Consider the following 16,926-nt stretch of genomic DNA (forward strand, 5'->3'; position numbering starts at 1 on the left):
TAATTAGGTCTAGTAGTTAACTCAGAAGAAAGTAAATGTACTGCTAGAGGTTTGGAAGACTGCTACAGGCTCCTGGGATTTGCAAGAGTTTGGAGAAGCTTAAAAATAAGTAGTCAGTAGTTTTAGGAATTAGAAATGAGTGCTTAGAAGGTATCGGAAAGGTTCTGCAAAGTCTGTAGTCAGCATCTTTTAACCTTGTGCTTCCCATTAGTGTAATGACCTTGGAAAGATTTAAAATTTTGCAATTCCAATAAATAAAGTCATATATATATATATGAACCCATATATATTATATATATATATAATTTCTGGTATTTCTCAAAAACGATGATAAATGTGGTATCTACAGTATCTTCCACAGGATCCTTTGTGTTTCATTTATGATGCGAATGAGCTGTGCAAATGAGAAGTAATGTACGTGCCACAGACAGCAGCCATTAATAGCAGGAGAAGGAGATTATCTTCACAATTAGAGCCTGAATCTTTGCAGTTTTCTCTGTAGTTGATAAAATAAATGAAAAAATACCCTTTCCCATTGCCATGCCCACATAGTTTAATCCATTGCTAAGACTTTGCTTCTGGCTTTTGTTTTATTTTGTTGTTATTTTGGGACATTTTTGGTTTTAATTGAAAGAAGTGCTGCAAATTACAGACTGACATATTTGTGATGAAGTGACAAGGCAAGCACAAAGCCATACAGAGCTGACAAAATGAGATAGAAAGAGGGAACTATTCTTTAAATGTGAAAATTGATTCAAGAACACTAGCTGTTTTCAATTTTTTATTACGACGTATTTTAAGGACACCCATGTTCTTACAAACTGGAGTTTATGTTCTGATAGGAAAATATAATTAACACTTAAATTGACACTTTATGTCCTGTGGAGTGGAATTTTTCTGCTCTCAAGTGCGAGCAATTTGTAAAGAAACATGGCGGCAGTGACACATCTAAGCATCTTCAGCTGGGGCATCCTCCTATGGGCATCCCTGGCACGGGCAGCTGGTTTGATTTCCCTAAGGAGCCGCTCTAGGCCGGCACCCGAAGGAGTGGGAATATTGGACAGGGCTGGCTCAGAGGCTGAACGCCCAGGGCTGCTGCAGAAAGGGTTTACATGTCACCCTGCAGCAAGGCATCTGCAGGTCCCTTTTAAGTGCCTGCATAAGGCACTTTGGGGACAAGGCTGAAGAGTGGTTGTGAGCAGGTTGACGTTCTTCATGGTCCGTTTGCGTGGCTGTCCAAACAGGCTGTAAAAGAACAAGTACTTGGGAATGCGTATTCAGCAGCTGGTTGTCGGCTGGACTCATCGCATCAGGGAAGGGTATTTGGAAATATATTTTCAAATTCGCAATTTACTTTTATTCCCTGTACTCCTGTATATTCCCTGTGGTTTGCTCTAATACTTGGCCCATAGGAAACCCATGCTGCACAGGCAGATATTTGCAAGACCAAAGGCTCTTTCTCAAACCACCTGAAGTGAACAGAAGGAGTCCCCATACCAAAGCAGCACAACGACCCCTCCAAACACAGCTCTGTCATTGTTATTGCAGCAATGCTGATCCAAAGTCACAAGTGAGATGCGTTTCCATAAACCACACAGCAAATGTCCCACACGGCCCTGCCTCAATCTTCTGCCCAGAGCCCACGCAGGGAGCGCAGGGGCTCCAACACCTTGTTTCTTCCAACAGCAATTTTCCAAAGCCAACACAAAATGGTTCTTTAAGGGCTAGAAAGGTCTGGAAGAGAAAAGCTATTGTTGTTAGTGCTTGGAAAGAAAACTGCAGAACCTCAGAGTATGGATTTCATTGTCACTGCATTCCAGCGTCGCAAACTTCAGTGTCAAAATCCATAAACACAGCGTTAGAACAAATTACACAGTGGGGCTTTTGAGATTCAATCTTGTATGATTGTACAGTAGCTTCATCTTAATGCTTCTGCTGCAGGTGTAGTGAAATGATGCTCTGTTTCCATCAAGGTAGCAAACAAAACCTCATTTTGCTCAACAGAGCAAAGAAAGGAATCAGAAGTCATTGTTCTCCAGTGGCAACAAATTTCTACCAACTCAGTACAGACGACAGTCATAGGATTCAACAGAGAAGGGTGACCGAGAGGACCAAGGATGAACTGCATCCCATGCATTGAGGAGGATGAAATTAACTGCTAACACTACACAGCCACCGCATGCACTGCACTGGAGTAGTGCTCAACTCTGGTCTTCATTTCCCATGGGTTTCAACGGGATGCTGCTAAATCCCTCCCTCCTTTCCCATGCAATGACACTAATCTGTCCGCATTTGTGAGATATCCTGGCCTCAGTGTGCCAGGAAGGCAGTACAGATGAGCTGGGAGGACACAGAAAGCACAGCTAAGGGCTGAGCTGTGGGAAGACTGGGCAAAGTCACCAGAAATATTTCCTTCAGGGTACTCTGCTGTGTGCTGTGACTCCTTGGGAAGCTGTGGAGGTGGGACACGTGAATGGTTTTCCTTTGTGGAATGCTTCTCAAACAGGGACACTTTTTAACAAAATGCCACAAAGCAGGAGACCTTCATGGATGACATTCCCCAGCTCTGAGCGCCCTGTGTTCGAAGAAGAAATTGCTGCTCTCCTTGTCTGTGTTGATGAGCAGGATGAAAGGATGCAGCAATACAGTGGGCAGGGGCACAAGAGAGTTGGTCCAGCTTTGGAAACTTTCAATAAAATAGAGATAAAATCCAAGGGAAGGGACAGGAGGAACGATCTGAAGTTTAGATACCGTGAGTGTGAAGATTGAAAGAATTGGATTGGTTTTGTCTGGGGAAAAAGGTTAAGGAAGCACGTGATAATAGCCAAGTACTATGGGGAAGGTTGATTTAAAGAGGGTGATGGTTGGTTATTTCCTTTCTCCACTGGAGGCAGGACATCAGCTTAAGAAGAGATCAGCCTAATTTGCAGGAAAAAATTAAATATTTAGATTGGCTATTAGGAAAAGCTTTCTGCTTATTAGGAGAGTTAGGTAGTGAAACAGCTTCCCCAGGTTAGTGTTATATATCATTCTCAGGAAGGTTTTCGGGACTGCTAGCCAGGTAAAGAAGACAGTGTCACACCAGGGTAATCCTGGCATAAAAGTGACAGACTGTACAGCAGAAGGAGAGAACGTGCAAAGTTTGCTTCAGCCCATTGCTGTGCTCTCCCTGTCAGAAGAAGCAGAGGTAGTTTGGCCTAGGGAAGGTGTCACTAACCTAACTTAGTTTCACTGAAATCTTTATTTTATTTCAGACAAAAAAATTTTAAAAAAGGAGACTGTAAGAAAAGTTCCATTTCTGGAATGGATTATTTCACTTTTATTTTTCTTTATAGTAAATCATCTATTTTTCTATGTCTTTCCCAAAGCCTGCATCAAAGCACACACTTTGGTTTTATTGAAATAAAATGAAAACCTTGAGCAGAAATCATATTTGCCCATAGTTTTCAAGGAATTTCAGGATTTTAGATTCTTGTTTGGAAGAGAAGCAAACCTCAGAAGTGCAAAGTCGTTTGCATCTTGGAACAGCTCCGCTCTCCCCAGCGCTTGTGTGATCTTTGGCCCCTGGCAATTGGCAGAGCTCCTCAGGGTGCCCAGGGGAAGCACAGGGAGCTGAACTGCTCCGACCGTCCAGAGGTCTGTGGGCTGGATGGGGCTCCCTGTGCTGCTGCCTTGACCTCAGCATCGCTGATGCCCGTGTCTCCAGGACAGCTGTGGCAGACACACCTTCTGCAGTTCCCGTTTCCTCTTCCCTGGCTCGGCAAAAACTTTCCTTGCCCTTGTAGGTTTTGTGAGACTCTCTATTTCTTTGAGGGGGGATGAGAGCAAGAGATGAGAATTTCGGGGTACTCTGTGGCTGAATCCTGGCAAAAGTTCAAACAAACCACTCAGTGCAATGGAGCAGCCAGGCAGCTTCAGGGACTGCGGGTGCATTCCTGCCAGTCCTGCAGCAGGAGAGCTTGGCGGGCGAAAGGCAACGTGTTCCTGAGCTGACTGACATTATGGTGGTTTCAGCAGATTCCTCCAGAGCAAGCCCAGACTGGAGAGGTTCATTTAAGACATCATCAGCCATCTCCTCATGAAGTAATCAGCTACAGAAATAAGACTGGGCAGATGAAAACCTGGGAAGGTAATAGAAACTGGGGGAATGGAAGTTGGTGCCTGAAACAATTAAGAGTTCAGAGGTGAGTCAGAGAAAAAACAACTGCTTTTTATTAAAAATTCATTTCAATTTCATGGCCAAGCTGGAAAAGTAATTCCAGCACAGTCTGACTTCAGAGAAATGCCTCCCAGATAGCAGGATATAGAACAGCTGAACAGTACTGAGAAGACACGAGACAGAAGTATTGTCATCAGAGCAAACTTCTCCCCGCTAGACGTGCCCCGGCTGAAGAACACTGGAGGACCGAAGCGAAATGTCCTTGGTGCAGGGATATTTACATGCTCTCCTGCAAAAACTCCTCTCACCAAACTCTCCAAAAACCCTATCAAGTCTCCCATCTCCGGAACCAATGATGCACCAGTTTTGAAGCATTACATCACCGGCACCCGGCTTCATTGGCTGGTCTTACCCTGAGGACAAGACATTCCTTCTTGCACCTTTTCAAAGCTGCTGCTTCTCAGGAATTAACTCTTTGAAGGGTGTCACCCAGGGACAAGTCTGAATTTTTTGACTGATACATATATACAGGTATTTAATACAAGAGGTTTTGTCAACCACAGCTTGAAGCTCCAAAGGAACAGCCGTGTCTCTTCAGTTCAAATTATTTCTCAACCTTCACTGCAGAAAAACAAACTATATACTTTCTGTCCTTCAGGGGGAAAAAAAAATCAAGTTGTCAGTGATATTACAAAAAGCAGAATAGGCTGAATCAAAAACACTGTGCAGCCTCAGTAAACAGGGCATTTATAAGGGGAGGAGAGGGGCTGCTGCTGCTGTAGTGTAACAAAAAATTCTGCTAACTGGTTAATTAATCGTCGGCACTGCAAAAAAAAAAGATGCTGCAGATGCAGGTTAGCTCTGTCTTGCTTGAATTCCTATTGCTCTATTTCAGTTTGCATCCAAAAATAGCTGATAGGTTTAGACAGCGTTGCAGGGAAAAGAGTGGGGTACATCTGTGTGTGTGTACATTTGGTGGGTATGTGTTCCTTCCCCTTTCCAAATTTCCAGTTTGCCTAGTAAGTGTGAGAAATCAGTTTCATAAGATCACTGCCCAAAATCAGCTGATGAAACCCACTGCATTCTAAGTAATTTGGTTATATAACTTTTCCAAAAAAAAAAAAGAAAGAAAAAAAAATCCCACAGGGAGAAAAAAAAAAACCCACCACCGAAAGATGCAGGGAAGTTTCTGGAAGATCATTTCTTGCCTAACTTTTTTTTTTTTTTCCTGAAGAAATGTTGTTCCAGGGAGTGTCTGACTAGTTCTGCAGCTTGGCAAAAAAGCCAGACGTTACCTCATAGCTGCGGCCAGACAGCCCATTTCTATGCCAGGCAACCACTGCAGAAGCACACAGCACAGGGCCCTGCTTGATTAGCACTTCTGCTGTTTCGAGAGTCCTGGAGTGTTTTGTTCAAGGTGGGCTGCTGAGTGGGGACTCGGTGTGCTTTTGTGCAAATGAGCTTGCAGGCAGGGGAGGCGTGTGGGGTGCGGGGGGGCGGAGGGGGGTGAAATTGGGGGAAGGGGGATGGCAGGCAAAGGGACACAATAGGGGAGGTCTGCATTTATATTCTGCAGTCATGTTATCTTTGGGAAACAGGATCCGTTTGATCGGACCTGGTCAAAAATAAGATAAATAAAATAAAAATAAAAACAACCCACCAAGTACCACGTCCTAAAGGTCAGAGGAAAAGAAAGAGATGGGGAAACAAAGGGCTGTAATGACAGAGCAGGTCAAACCGAATTAAATGTTTAATTGTCTCCCTTGTGCCTCATCAAATAATAGCTTTCTTTAAAGCAAGAGGGATCTTTTCTTCCAGCAAAAAATTACTGATTCATCAGTGAGCTGGAAGGTGACGAGTGTTTGTAAACATCATGTCAATATCATTTTCTCATCCTCTCCCTCATTGTTGATTTACCTTGTTTAACTGTGACATTTACCTGGTAAAGCTGTGTGTATGTGCCCCGTAGCATAAATGCAGGGGTCCCTGTGTGGGGTTACAGCTGCCCAATGATACCTGGTGTGCTTTTGGAGCCCAAGAAAAGGGCAAACAGCAGGGCACAGAGTGGGCAGTGATGCTCAGCCCTGTGCCACCGTACCTCCTCCTGGCAGTGTCCTGGGGTGACTTCCTAAAGCAGCTGAGATGTGGTTCAGTGCTCCGGAATGGAGACAGCCTGCTCTGGGAAGGTGGATTGTGTGTGTGTGAAACAGCCCACGGTCACATCTTTGTGTCACGCGTAGCTGCGGGGATGCGATGGGCAACTGGAGCGTCACGACCTGTCCTGATGTATCACCTCTGGGCTTGTAAATGAGGGTGGAAATTTCTGATCAGAAGAGAAAATACACATTAAAAAATTGTATTTTATCAGGTGACAACTACTAATAAACTCACCCCTCTATACTAGAGCATGTCATCATCACCAGCAAACTTGATATCAGAAAATGTAAGGGTTTGTTTGGGTTATCTTTAGTAGCCAATTTTCCAGATGAGAAAAATTATAGATAAAGAGGTAAAATTAATTGCTTTTGGTCACATATAAAATCAGTGGTAGGATCCAACCCTTAGGAGCTCTTGCCTCTGAGTCTTCTATTCGACCCCTAATGCAGGATGTGTGCCCATAGGAGGCATTAATCAGGCCTTGTTCTGGATGACTTCTGAAACTTCTTCCAAGCCTTTTTGTTATTTTTTGGGACTTAACAAAGGAAAAAAGATTCCCAGATTTTTAGGAACTTCAAATAGAAGTTGGAAGAGGAGTTGGAGGGACTAAAATGTTCTGTTAAAGGACTTAGGGTAAAAGTGGGATCCATCTGACTCAGTTAAGACCGTGTCCAACTGCTGTATTATAAGGTCCAACAAAATGTGTCAACACCATGGATGAGGAAACCACAGGGGGAGCTTTTCCAAGATTTATAAGAAGAGATATGCACTCGATCTTCCCAGCTTCACACAAGTGGTCTAAGAGGCTGGTAACTCCAGTTCTCTCTCCAGTTACAGCAGTGGAGTACAGTTGCTCCAGGCAATTCCTGCTTAGGATGTCTCAGAGAGAGCTGCGCTCTAGAGGTGTCACCTCAGTTGTGTGCCTGCTAGAAACACCACAAGCTGATTGGGGCCAGAAGAGAAGGAGACAGAGATTGCACCTCTACCAGTTCTGTCATCCACAGCCAAATGTGCAGCTGCTGGGCTGTGGTGCCCTTGTAAGCAGCCTGATGGGTTCAAGTCGTGGCCCCATTTGCAAAACCAATACAGGTTCCAGCTGGGAAGCTGGAGCACCCCATGAGGTAGAGGAGAACGGTGGACAGTGGTGGCATTTGGTCTTCTCGGGGATTTCCCAAAGCTGTACATTACCTGCTCTCAGGCCACGGACTGACTCAAAACCATGGGGCTGTTTGGCTGGATGTGTGCAGCACGGCTGATTCCTGGATGCCAGGGAGGCCCGTGGGCTCTGTGGAGACTCCAGTCGCAGGGCTGCAAAAGAGGAAAAGAAGATAATTGCTTTTCTCCTCCTTTTTGGAAAAGCAGTTGGAGCAGTGAGCAGGGTGCTGTGAGCTGTGCTGGCCATATCCCTCTGCACCCCTCCCGAGCTCTTCTCCAGCTCACTCTTATAAATACATTTAAAATTCTATTTTAAAGTCACCATATGACCAAATAATGGAGATGGGGGGGGGGGGGGGGGGGGGGGAATTTCCTTTTCAGCATGTTTAAGTTTAGTGTAAATTTCCTCAAATTTTGGCCTGGTGCTTAAAAACACCAGTAACCCTTGGCACATGGAAGTGAATCCTAAGCCACTCCAGTCTCCTCTGACTTCCTCCCCAGTGTGAGGGGCTGTGCTGCTTCGTACATTTTCTCATGTCAGTGATGACAAAAAACACCCAGGGAAGTTCTGAGCATCTGTTGAAATAGTGGTCCTGGACTGATGGTTTGACTTGATGATCTTAGAGGTCTTTTCCATCCTTAAAGATTCTGTAGTTCTGTGACCATTTGGGAAGCTCTGGACTTTGAGCTGTTCATGACCTCCTCCTTTGGCTAACACAGGAGAGCATTTCACAGCTCACACCGAGTCTGTCCTGCAGCATCTTCACAGGGATTTCATGTAGATGAGAGACATTTGGTCCCGTCTCTCCACAGCACAAGTGCCAGTGACCTGCGAGGTGGCTGGGGTATGGCAAGGGAGAGCCCATGGCTGTGCTCAGAGCCAGGTCTGCTCCATAGGACTGAAACAGATGCAGAGACCTGGCTGGGCAGGAGAACCTCATGAGGTTCTCTTCCACTGCAGCCAAAACAATCACTAAGAAAATGTAGTTGGAGGATTTTAAAGCATCGGAGGTCACAGTACACAGTGAAAACCTCAAGGCCAGTTTCAGCCCCAGACAGGAGGTTCATCTTATCAGGCTACCCCACAGCACTGACAGAAGGATTATTCTTGCAGTGGGAGTGGGAAAGGCTAATTAGATATATTTATGGGATATGGTGTGAGAAACACTTCAAAAAGTAGAAATTAAAAAGTAGAGATCCTCCCTTCCAGACAAACTGGAAGCAGTTGGTGGAGACTTGCAGGGTGACAACTAGAACCAGCCTTGCTTACCCTGATCAGGAACAGCAAAGCCATGGGTCCCAGATGTGGTCAGGAAGGGTCAGTACAGGGAAGGGGAGGAGGGTGCTTATTGTTGTGTCTCGGTGTGGATGCTCAGAGTTGAGCTGTACCGTAGGCATTGCCCGTTGGGAAATAGGTATGGATGGAGCTGCAGTTTCCTCAGAAGATAACAGAGGTATTAACATTAAAGAGTAGAGATTGTTTAGATTGTTTGGGGAGGAAGAGAGGGGAACGAGAGGAGAGAGAGCTATTTGAGAAGGAAAAGGATTTATTAGCCTTTGAAAGTGGGGATCTGAGAGAGGCTGGAATGGGGCTGCTATGTCATTATGGGCTGCGGTTGGAGATGTTTCAGAGAGTAAACTAGTAATAGAAATATTTTATAGGCCACCTGACCAGAAAGAACAACTGGACTGTGAAATGACTGTGCAAATAAAACAGGCATGTAAAAAGGAGAGTGGTAGGAATTGAGGATTTTAACTACCCAGGCATAGACTGGAATACATTAAGGGAAGGAAAATAAGGCTGGAGGTATGTTTGCAGATCAGAGGCAGGCCTGCTTTCTAATTCAGTCTGAGCATCAACTGCTTGGCTTGGGTATTACAAAGGGACTGCATGAGGACATGCACAATAGGGGAGCGCCCTGGGGAGGCAGTTTGACAGGCTCCAAGGGAAAAAAGGTTTTAAAGGTGGATTGTGAAGCAAAGGAGAAAGGGAAAAAAAAGACAAGAAAGAAATAGTGATTTTTGGTCTGAGTGGCCTCAGAGCTTGAATTTCAAATATTCGTATTTTATTGGGCTCACAGTTCCACAGAAGCAATCAGCAGTGTGTCTGCAAGTGTCAAATCATGACCCACTAATGAATTAAATCCTGCAGTAACCCAGCTTTACCCCAGGTGAAGCTCTGGCTGCCATTAGTGTGGCCTAGGGAAATAGAGCCTAGAATAAAATCCTGGCCCCACTGACACCCACGTAAAAGTCACAGGTGATTTAAGGAGGCCAAGATTTCATGCCTGATGCTCATGATCTCATTGGGCAGGAGGAAGATTAGGGGAAGTGGGAGTACAAAGCTGGTTTGAGGAGCTAGGGAGACTCCCTGGTGGGAAGAAGGTCTGGGATTTCATCGCCTGCCAAATGCACTTCTTAAAAGAGTCATCAAAGAGTGAGAGACCCACCATTAAAGGTAATGATTTCAGACCACTAAGAGCAAAGCTCGAGACCATTAGTGTCTGCCTCTGTGAGAGCACAACTAAGGGTTTCGTTCACCCAAAATAGCTTGGGTGGCCCCATTCCAGGTCCTGGCCATATGTTCCTGGAGATGCCATCATCTCCTTGCAAAAATGAGCACTGGGTCTGGAGTCAGCTGGTCTCTGTCCCTGCTAGGGAGCTCTGAAATCCCTTTGCAGGGATGGAGGTGCCTCCAAAACTTCAGTACTTCAGCCCACACAACCTGCTTGTGCTGGTAAATGCAGAACTACTGAACTGCTCTGAGAGTGTTTGGGTTGGTTGGTTTGTTTGCTTGTTGGGGGGGTTCCCATAATTTTGGAGACTCCTGCCCTACTAATTCCTTTTGCTGACTGATTCAAAGGAGGTACTGTTACCAGTGACACACGAATGCAACTCATTTTGTAATTTTATTTTTTATTAATTGGGGAGAAAATGGATCTCTTGTAGGCAGGATGCTGTGCCTGTACATGTATAAAAGAGACAAGGAATAGCTAATTTTTAGTGTTGTAGCTGTTATGAATCATACACTGTTTTCTTATAGCCCATATGCTTGACTTCACCTCATATTTCCTATCTAACAAAAAGAATAAAGACAAATAGGATGGTAGGTAAATTTAAGAGGTTTTAGGAACTTGCAGGTGGCTCTGAGATAGCTGCAGGTGTCACACATAGCAAGACAGGAATTTTACTACAACTGTGGAGCTATTGTCAAAAAAAAATAGCCTTCTCACTTTATTCCTTTGCTTTTAAAAAAACCCAAACATGTCTGTGTGTATATGTGTGTTTAAGGGAAGCTGAAGGAAGAGGTTGTAAAGAGTGAAAAGAACCCTCCAACCCCAGCTACCAACAGGTGCCAGTGAATCACCGTCTCTTAGTCACCATTACTGGCTGCATGAATCAATGGAAGGCTCTGACTAGTAACTGACGATTCAGTGCCTGGATAACAGATTATCTGCTCGCCAGCCGGTCTGTATTCAGTGGCTGCCTCATGAAAGACCCAGACAGAGACTGCTGAAGGGAGGCAGCTCCGTGCACCATCGTTTAGCAGAAGCAAAAGCTGCATTTTAAAAGCCTTTGGGAGGGGGGGAAGTGTCCTATTATTATAAACATAATTTAAGTTTTTAATTGAATGAGAAATGAGCACTCCTGTAAAATTATTTGGAGCACAAAGGCTACCAGAGAGAAAGGTAATTATATTTGTGTTGCAAATGTTTGCTTAGCAAAATGAAGCACGCTGTGACAGGCCCTGAACTTCAGGGATGCTCCGGAGTGGTTCGGGTTGTAGCGCAGCCACGGATGTCACTAGTGCCCAGAGCCAAGGGCACATCCATTGCAACTGCTGCTTCCAAAACTGTAGAATCAAACCCAAACGCCCCTTCTCTCCTTTCCTGTCACTCCCAAACTTGTCAATCTGGCAGACAAAAGTCTTCCCTCTCCCCCCACCTCCCCAAATCCCACTGAAAATAGTGACTATTCAAACAGATTTTCTTTCAGTTGGTAATGGTTTATGGAGGTGAGGAGATGTGCAGTTGCTCATTAAACCAGATTTTTCATGAAGAACAAACACTGTCTGTGACAACTGTCCCTGGGTTGCTAATCCATTTTTCTACCTCCTTCTCCTTTAACACTTGGTGCAGAGTTTTCATCCCTTCTCCATAAAGACTACTCGTTAGAGGACACTTCTAGCAGAAATGGCAGGGTGCAATAAGGAGATTTTTAATCCCTTTTTACTCCAAACATACGGGCAACAGATATTTTCAGTTTTATTCACTCAGAGTTGTGGTGGAGGCTCCTGAGAATCTGGTTGCATTTCTCAAACCTGCTCAGAGGGTTTTAAGCAGCAGCTGCTGTCCCAATTTCTGAAATGTAGTTTGTGACAATGCTTTCGAGATGCTCAAACTTCCAAAAAGGCTCCTGACATTTGACTCGAGGTTGGAGAGAAAGGCAGCCCTGATCTGGCTGCCACGGGGGGACAGTGCCCTTGTATGTGGCAGGGACTGGCTACTGCTCCCTGAGACCTGCATCCCCTCCGGCCTCTGTGACTGCAGCAGGATGCTGCGCTCCGGGAGAGGGCTGGGATGTGTTCTGCAAGAGCCAAGCATCAGTCTGCACTGCTGATGCTTAGGATAATTAAACAATAGGAGCAAAATGATTAATAGGGTTCTTTTCTAAGGCGTGGAGAGGGCTGAAGGTCTGGAGAGGGGCCACTAAATTTGACTAAACTTAGCAGAATAGGAAGGTTTTCAGCAATTACTGGCTCATCATTTCCTCAGGCTTTCTAACCCGTCGCTTTAACTTACTGGCTTAAGACACTCCTTCCACCCACATCACTTTTTGCCTTGGGCCATTCTGCTACTCTTGACAGCTGTCTAGGGCAAAAGGAAATCACCCGACCACAAATGTTTTCTCATAACTTCGTAACAAGGGGATCTGAAGAAGTGAAAACCTTGGAGGTTCAGACCCTGCTTTAAAAAGTGAGATAAAATTAGAACCTGAAAACCAGACATCGCCCTCTGCCACCCTGGCTGTATATCCAGTTGTGCTGCAGTGTACACAAATTAATAGCAATTAGCAGCAATTTGAAAAGGGTTACCTGAATTGCTGAAGTCACGGTGATAATTAAACGCCAAATGGCAGCACTTGGCGCTGCTGGTTTGTCCCTGGTTGGCTGCAGATGGATGGGGAAGCGCTGGGATGCGGCTGGCATGGCAGGACCTCTGCAGGGGCTGACGGATGGCAGTGTCAGGAGATGGGTCAGGAGTGGCAGGGCAGGTGGGCAGGGCGGTTTGCCCTCTGGCAGTGCTGGGTGATTAGTGTTCAAGCTAAAGCAAAATAACATTCGGCAGGGATCTGGCTGCCCACCATCCCACAGCAGGGAAAAGGGAGAGATGCTTCAAGCCCACCCAGCCCCTGTGAACTGCACCAGCAGACACGGAGACACAGTCATGCACAGGTCGTGGTGGTCTTCACCATGCACGTGAGTGGGCTTCACCGACAGCTGTGAGTGTGCCTCCTGCGCCTTGAAGCAGGCGTGTGCCAGCCCTGCCTGCAGCACAGCTCCTCACACCCATTGCAGCTTCTTGCCTGGCACATTTTTGATGTGTAGTGGAGGCACAAGTTGTTGAGGGTTTCGGTGCAGCATCAAATGTTAAGTGTTTGCTATAGTGTATGTCTGAAACGCACAGAGTAAAGGGTGTCTGTGAGGGAGTGATGTCAAAGGGACTGGGAGCAGACGTGTCCTAACACTGTGTTGAAGGACAGTACACTTCAGTGATGTTCATTCTTTGCTCCATCTCCTGCTGATGGTCCCCCTGATGGGTGGATCCAGCAATGACTGGAAAAGAATAAAAACCTGCTCCATCTTGTGACACAAGCTAGGAAAGGAGCTGTGGGAAAAGGAAAGCAAATGGATGTGCAGTTGGTGTTGGGCCTTTTGTTATACCTGCACATGGGTACAAGGGAGTCTGGGACTGCTTCAGGAAGGCCAGGGATCCTTTAAATATCAAAAGCTTGAGGGATCCATCTGGGTCAATTTCCATCACCCCAATGTCCCTGTTTGAAGACAAGGCAGGTGATGAGCTGCTTTTTAATTTCTTCAAGTTTTATTTAGAACTCTTCTCCCTTTGGATCTGTTCAGAAAAGTGTACACTTGGTTGTTCTTCAGGCCCCCGTCCCCTCCTGCGGAGAGGAGGAACTGGGGGGCTGGTTGTGTGATTCTGCCTGCCTGAGCAAGTGAGAGGTTAAGGAACTTGCCCAGGGTCACAAACAATTCAGTGGCTTTCCCTGATGACTCCAGCACAAGCCCTGTCTGGAGAGTTTGTGTTTCAGTTCTACTGGGGCCACCTGGAAATGATGACTTTCCCTGTTTTGTACAATTATGGGTGCTCAGCCTGAAACATGGTTCAATGGAAAGTTGGGATATTGTTCCCAGGAATAAATCTGTCTGCAGATTTGATGATGGGTGAGGATCTGGGCTTTCTCATCTTCACTGTTCTCTCTCCAAACTTGTGTTGGAAAATCTTGAAGGGATGTTCTTGTGGCTCAGAAATGTGATGCCCAGTTCTGACTGCAGGGTGAAACCATGACCTGGGGCTGTAAGCCCAGCTGCACGTATCCTGACCCCCGTGCTAGCTGTGTGGTCAAGCTCTCAGATCTTGCTGGAAGAACAGTTGGAGGTTCATGGCACCGCTCCATGGTGCATCCAACAGGGATAGACCCAAAACTGCAAAGCAGTAGCTACCGGCTATTAAAAAGCATAATTAAAAATTTAATTACTTCTGAAAATAGTAGTGTCAGTGGCTAGACATGCAAATCCTGCTGCAAGCCAAGTAAGAAATTCCGGTTTCCAGGAGGACCCTTGTTGAGTGCACTTAGGAGAGTGGAGTGAGAGGATGGGATCCCAGTATGCTGGGCAAAGGGTGCCATACCTGTCCCAGTTAGACAACCCTCCCCAAACTGCCTTCCTTCCCTTGCAGTCTGTCTGTCCATCTGTCCGCCTCCCAGTGCTCTACTCATTGGATGGTCGAAGTCACTTACTCTTCTTTACATTGCCCACAGGGCATGTTGGATCGGAGCACATTCCCTCTCTTGTTACAGCTGATGAATGCAGCCCTATTAAAATATCATCTCATCCTCACACTAGATTGCAGTCTAAGATAATATGTGTTTTTTCTATATCGTTTATACAAGAAAGATTATGTTAAATGCCAGACCCAGTAAATATTTCAAGATCCACTGCATTGCTGAGAACAGTTTCTCCCCAGGCATATGTTTCTGAGCCAAAGAAAACACTTTAAAAATTTCCTTCCTGTTTAATTTTTTTAAAGGGCATTTTTCCCTATATCTCTTACTGAAATGACAAGTTGTCATGTTCCATGATCTTATTACAGTTGCAGATGTAACTCAGCAGGGAATCTGCCCAAGTTTACATTTAAAATCATAAGACCCTGATTCTGATCTTTTTTTTTTAATCAGTTTAAATCCTCCTATGGTGTAGGACTTCCAGCTTTACCTCATTATAATCAAGATCAGAATTGCGCCTAATTATAACACTTAACTCCTGTGTAGTGCTTTACACTTTCCAGGCTCTCTATATTCATCAATTAATTAATCCCCAAAGCAGTATTACATTCCCACTAGAAAAATGGGAAACCAAAGCATGAGGGGGAGAAGAACTTGGCAAAAGGCATTGGTGACGGAGCTGGTGCTGATGCCACATGATAACCTGTCTGTCCCCACCTGCCCTCTCCTGACTACACCAGAGTCACACAAAGCATCACCTGAAGGGTCCTGGGAACATCCCACAGTGGGATCTGGTCTCCTCTGGATTTCGGGGTGTAGGTGATGGTTTAGAAAACAAAACGAGTTTGGAAAATCTCAGGTCTTAGGAAGGGCTTGTAAGGTGTCTGGCAGAGGGCTGCCAGCCCACTGCACCGCTGAGCTCTCGCAGGAGGGGCCAGAGGGATGGCCAGGTGCTAGAAATAAATCCTGCAACCACTGAAACCTCCCCTTAGAGGTATATGTGTGTGTGTGTATCTTATGGAAAAGCACGTTTAACACAAGCTGTATGTCTGAAGAGCTTACAGATTTGTACCCCTATTGCAAGAAAAGGTCTTTAACCTCTGCAGAACCAGATTTGTCCAGTATCCCAAGCACTCTCTTCACGCTCCAAAGACCTCACTGTCCTGCACTGATGTTACACAAGGTGCTGATGACAGTGCTGAGCAAAACAGCTCTGGGAGAAAGAGAAGGGCCCCAGTTCTAATCCTGATACACTTCTACAGCTTATTCTCTCTCGAGTCCTTACTGGATGGGTTTTCCTTCCTAATGTGCCTGTGCAGGGCAATGTCCTGGCATAATTGTGTCACAGTAGCTGCTCTGTGCAGGTAAATCCCTGCATGGGTTCTGGAATAAAAGTCATGGATGCACAGGGATGTGCTTCCAGAATAAGATACATTTTACTTCAGAATAATATCCAGGCAGGGTAATCTACTGGCCTATCTACAGTGGATTAATTATTCTAGTACAGCTGCTCTGGGAAGGTATTTCCCAGTAGACAAGCCCATGGAGGGTAAAGGGGAAATGTGAGCTTGTTGAGGGATTAGGCAGAAGGGTGGGATGTTTAAAAGTTCAGCTAAGCTTCAAATAAATGAACTGAAACCTTTGGAGGTTTCCCCATCGCTTCTCATGGAGATCAGATCGCTTTTATCACAGGGAGAATAAAAAGGACTGAGATGCAAATTTTTTGTTCTTACTGAGTTGGGTAGTTGGAGAGGAAAGAAGAGAGAAGCGACTTAAGGAGGAAAAGCAGGTTACATGGACTTTAGATTATGTGATTTTGGAAGGTGTGAGTAATTAGGAAAGAAGGTGGTGGGGTGGGGGGGAAGCCTTTTCCTTGGTCGCTATGCAGTAATGCAGAGCAGTTGTTCCTGTGTTTATTTTTGTGTTTTCCAGCATGGAAATTGTTGGCATGCACAATTGTGAGAGAGGGATTGTGCAAACTCAAAGAGAAGAGCAAATATTCCCCATTACAATAGCAGCTGATGCCAACTGTAACACCTGACATAAAGATGTTCAGCATATCAGAGAAGGAGGGGTCATTAAATGAGATGAATATTCTTTCAACTTTAATTTCCTGAAGGGGTTTTGATTTGTTTGGGGTTTTTAAAGAATAACTGGAACGACTGCACTGGACTGGAAATGCACACCAAGTCAGGGCAGAGAGAGGGAATCTGATTTCTCCTTTTATATTAGTCTGAAAATAGAGCAAAGTGCTTCATTCAAAGTAGGGGGAGCAGGAGATTGAGTGGGTTCTTTTTCTGACTGTATTAATATTTTGATTCAATATTTCATTAACATAATTCACTCTTACACGCCTTTCGCCTTCAAACAGCAAGCCCAGCTGCTGGCTGTGCTCCTCCTAAAGGACCTCTCTCTCCTGTGCATGTGGGTGT

Source organism: Gallinula chloropus, assembly GCF_964237585.1.
Source record: "Gallinula chloropus genome assembly, chromosome: 16".
Taxonomy (NCBI): domain Eukaryota; kingdom Metazoa; phylum Chordata; class Aves; order Gruiformes; family Rallidae; genus Gallinula; species Gallinula chloropus.